Source organism: Cebus imitator, unplaced genomic scaffold, assembly GCF_001604975.1.
Source record: "Cebus imitator isolate Cc_AM_T3 unplaced genomic scaffold, Cebus_imitator-1.0 Scaffold306, whole genome shotgun sequence".
NCBI lineage: Eukaryota > Metazoa > Chordata > Mammalia > Primates > Cebidae > Cebus > Cebus imitator.
Window position 1 is genome coordinate 2,719,815 of NW_016107621.1, and position 4,991 is coordinate 2,724,805.

At 45.3% G+C, this 4,991-nt stretch overlaps 1 pseudogene; it reads left to right on the plus strand.

Annotated features, from left to right (window-relative positions):
• The first annotated feature begins 1,536 nt into the window (after positions 1-1,536).
• LOC108285718 lies at positions 1,537-1,981 on the plus strand (annotated as a pseudogene).
• The last annotated feature ends 3,010 nt before the right edge of the window (positions 1,982-4,991 follow it).

Consider the following 4,991-nt stretch of genomic DNA (forward strand, 5'->3'; position numbering starts at 1 on the left):
CCAGGCTGGTCTTAAATTCCTGGCCTCAAGCTGTCATCCCACCTTGGCCTCTCAAAACACTAGGATTACAGGTGTGGGCTACTGCACCTGGGCACCTCCCTCTGTTTTTTGTTCATCTGTGCCTCAGATGAGCTGTCTCTAGCTTTCATATTGTTATATGAATATGACATTTATTCGTTTACCACTTAATGAGGTATTGTTAGTTTGCTGTTGAAAAATCGGAATTACAGACATGTTTTTCTTAGCTACTGTTAATAATAGCATATATATATATATATAAAATTTATAGCTAATATATACTCAGCACTTCCTGGCTCCATTCTAAGCTCTTCTCATGTAAATATCTGTTTTGATTTTTTCTCCCCAGCAACTCTGTTAGGTAGTTGACTGGTTATTGGCTGACATTTTATGGATGAAAGAACTGTGGCACAGAGAGGTTATGAATGAAACATGAGCTCACACAGCTTGTAGATGCGGAATGGGAATTTGATCCCAGGCTCCCTGGGTTATTACTGGTAATGCTCTGCCATCTCTCATCTGTATGACTGAATCTATACCATCCAGAATAGCCTACATGTTTTTGTTTGTTTGTGTATGATCACAGCTCACTGCAGCCTTGACCTCCTGGGCTCAAGCGATCCTCCCACCTCAGCCTCCCAAGTATCTGGGACTAACCCTAGACTTCTTAGTTTTGTAAGCTCATAAATTCTCCATTGTTCAAGCCAGCATGAGTTGAGTGTTTGGTTATTTACCACCAAAAGTGTCTGACAGATACCATGAGGCTGAAATAAAATTATATGTCTCCAAAGACTGAAGAACTAAAAGGAAAATTAGTAATGGCAGGAAGAATGGAGTGCCGTGGATTGGCTGGAGGAGAGTGCCAGATGCAAATTATTGACAATCAGTGATTCAGCTCTGAGCGCCACAGTGCAGATTACTGAACTTGAGTTATATACAATAAAAAATTCAATTTAATGCTGTCCCAGTAGAAAGGTGTCTTGTGACCCACTGCTTGAGACCCCTAGTCTGTTACAAACACTACTTCAGGAATTTAAGAAATAACAAAAAGCTTTGGAGAACATATTTGTGAGTGTAAGTCAAACATGATCTAGGAACTGGATCACTCATACATTCCTGGTGGGAATGGAAAAATGGAGCAGCCATTCTGAAATACAGTTTGGCTGTTTCCTGTAAAATGAAATATGCAACTCCTAGTCAGCCCAGAAAGGTATGCCTGGATATTTATTCCAGAGCAAAAGAAAAAAAAAAGAAATTAAAATATTGATAAATTTAAATATTCGAACGATTACCTCCTCAGTTCCCATGCTCTCTCCAGTGATAACGAACTCACTATTAATCAGTTTGGGACACATCCTTGCACACTTTTTTACATGTTTAAACATTTAATATATTACCCATGTTTTATATATTTGCATAATACATGCATAGCTTCCAAGGAAATCTGTCTGTGTGATTGTTTTAATTAGAGTTTTTACTTTGACATAATTGTGGATTCACATGCAATTGTAAGAGAGAATGCAAAGAGATGGGCGTGGGTCCTGGCAGTGGTGGGGTGGGCGGCTTTGGGTCTGTCGGAGGGGGCAAGCGCGTAGTGGTCCTGGCAGCGCCCTGTTGTTCTGCAGCTTCTTCGGGGGTGAGGTTTTCCAGAATCACTTTGAGCCAGGCGTCTATGTGTGTGCCAGGTGTGGCCATGAGCTGATCTCCAGCCTCTCATAGTATGCACACTCATTCCCCTAGTGGGCGTTCACCAAGACCATCCACTCTGACAGCGTGGCCAAGTGCCCGGAGCAGTCATCCTGAAGCCTTGAAGGTGTCCTGTGGCAAGTGTGGCAACGTGTTGAGCCTCGAGTTCTTGAAAGTGGCCCCAAGCTGTGGCCATCGGGATTCTGAGTGAATATTCAGCAGCTCACGGAAGTTTGTCCCTAAAGGCAAAGAAACTTCTGCCTCCAAGGGCCACTAGGTGGGCAGCCCACATCCACCCTAGATGGCCATGGCACTAAGGCCACACACTGGCCATTCTACCACGGATTTAGAGTCCTGGACGTTGAGACAGGAAGGCAGGGCATGGTGACTGAAACATCAAGGAGGTTCCCAAGGCCCCAGCTCTGAACAAGATCTTGTTTCTTGGAAAAGTCACTTATTTGCTTATGGTTCCTGCCTTCTGTCAGGACAGGCCTGGGCTGTGTGGTCACGCTGTCAGCTGACTTAGCCCCTGCTCATTTGATAAGGCGTCTCAGGAGGTATGCTCTGGGCGTAGCTGGTCTTTGAATGATGTTACCACCTGACCTTCTCTTCTCGGCCCTGCCTCTGGACTCACCCCTGTGGGGCCCACTTCCAAGACAGACTTTCATCCTCACCAAAGCTTAGGCCCACATCTCCCAGGCTGCTTACGAGACAGAATGGAAATGGAGGCTGCCCCTGACAGCCCTGGTCACCATATGATCTGCTGTGGCTAAACCCTTCCAGGCCAGCGAAGTGGTGATGGTCGGTGAGCCACTAGAAAAGCAGGCTGACAGGGCAGACCCTTGGCCTCTCATCTAAGAGGAGAGAAACCTAAAGCCTGTTTTACAATCTGTGCAGAAGTAGCTTGGCCCACTCTGGCTTAGGCAAGTGGCTGTCACTTCATTATTTTAATCAGCACAAGGCTGGGGCCCTGCAGTTCACCTGCAGACAGGTCCCCAAGATGTGACTGTGTCTTACTGTTCATGCTCAGAGGTCTTTTGTCATAGGGGAAAGTAGGCGATACTGAAATCGCCCCCCATCTTAAGCATCGTAAGTAGCTACTTTCTGGAGTAATCAGGTGGAAGTCAACAAGCAAATGAAATGTGAAAAGAAAAAGAGAGGGAGGAAGGAAGGAAGGGATGGAAGGAAGGAGGGAGTGAGTGAGTGAGGGCGGGAGTTAGACACTGGGTACCCTTTACCCAGTTTCCCCGAATGGTAACATCTTGCAAAAACTATGGTACTATATCACATCCAGAATATTGACATTATGTATTAGTCCGTTCTCACACTGCTATAAAGATGCTACCTGAGACTGGGTAATTTATAAAGGAAAGAGGTTTAATTGACTCGCAGTTCTGCATGGTTGGGGAGGCCTCAGGAAATTTACAGTCATGACAGAAAGGAAAGCAGTCACCTCTTACATGGTGGCAGGAGAGAAAGAGAGCGAAAGAAGACAGGAACTTCCAAATACCTAAAAAACCATCAGCTCTTGTGAGAACTCGCTATCATGAGAATAGCATGGGGGAACCGCCCCCCACAGTCCAATCCAATCACTTCCCAGCAGGTCTCTTCCTCAACACCTGTGGATTACAATTCAAGATGAGATTTGGGTGGGGACACAAAGCCTAGCCAGATCACACTGATACAGACAAGATACAAAACACTCCACCATACCACAAGATCCCTCATGTTGCTCTTTCAATAGCCACATCCACTCCTCTCCCTTCCTTAACCTCTGACAACCCCTAATCTGCTATCTATTTCTATAATTTCTTCATTTCAAGAATGTTGAAATGGAAACACACCAGCCTGGGTAACAAAGTGAGACGGGCTCTCTGGGGAAAACAAGAAAATTCACCAGGCCTGGTGGCACGCACCTATCACAGGTCGCTGTCATACCAGCTACTTAGGAGGCTGAGTGGGAGGAGGGCTTGAGCCTGGGAGATGGAGGCTGCAGTGAGCAGCGATTTTGCCACCACTATGCTCCAGCTTGGGTTACAGAGCGAGACCACGTCCGAAAAAAACCAAAAACAAAAAGTGACCTCTGCTCTGCAAAAGGTGCTGTTGAGAGAATGAAAAATCTACCACCCTAGCAATCGGGTTGTTACTGAATCATCCTGCTGGAATGGAAGCTCTAATAGTGGTGTGGTGGTGGGGGATGTCTTTCATTTGTCCCTCCTTATCTACTGTCCCTGCTTCTCCACCCTGCTGTGGGCCCCAGGTAGAGGGGAGAGGAGGAGGTAAGGGTGTTTGTTCCCCAGGGCTCTTCCCTATGGGGGCGGCCATTACAATTTGGCTGTTTCCTCCATGAATCTAAATGACTCTTCCCCAAGTCAGGCGACTGCATGCACACCCTCAGCCCTCTCCTCTTCCTTCAGGCCTGAGGATAAGGCCCCTTCCCCATGCTGGCCCCAGGAGCTTGCCCTAGCTCTTGTCATTTGCCTTCACTATCCAGTCGCGTTATAAAGGCTTCTGGTATCAACCCCACCTCAAATTATCCTAAATTGACGGGGCCATCTGTTTCCTGCTGGGCCCTAACTGATACACTATAATTAAAGATGTGTGAGAATGCAAATGAGAGATAATGGTAAGACATAAAAAGCCGGCTACCAAACTGTATACAGCATGGTTCCAGTTTGGGTGAAACTGCTCACAGAAAGGAAAACAAAAGGAGGAACAGTGACAAATTGTTAAAAAATATTTACCTCCAGGAGGTGAAATACAAGACTTACTTTAACTCTGCAAGTTGTATGTTTCTATATTGATGAAATCTTTTACAAGGAGCAAGTGTTACTTTGGTAGTCAGAAAACATATGCACAAATAAACACATGGAAAATTCCTAGGTATTGGGATGAATTGTTCCAGAAGTGGGATGAGGGATGAGAGGAGGATGGTGAAGTTATAGGTGATGTTTTTTTTTTCTTTTATGCTTTTGTGTATTTCTCTCTCTCTCTCTTTTTTTTTTTTTAAATAAAGATGGGGTTTAACCATGATGGCCAGGCTGGTCTTGAACTCCTGACCTCAGGTGATTCACCCACCTTGGCCTCCCAAAGTGTTAGGATTACAGACGTGAGCCACCACACCTGGCCGCTTTTGTGTATTTTTCAAGCTTTATCCACTGAACATGTGTGGCTGATTTTATCTGAAAAGCATTTTATGTTTAACAAAAAGAGATGGTTTGAGACAGACACAGAGACCCGGGTCAGGATGCTTGTTGGAAAAATGAATGAGAAAGATGGATGAGAAA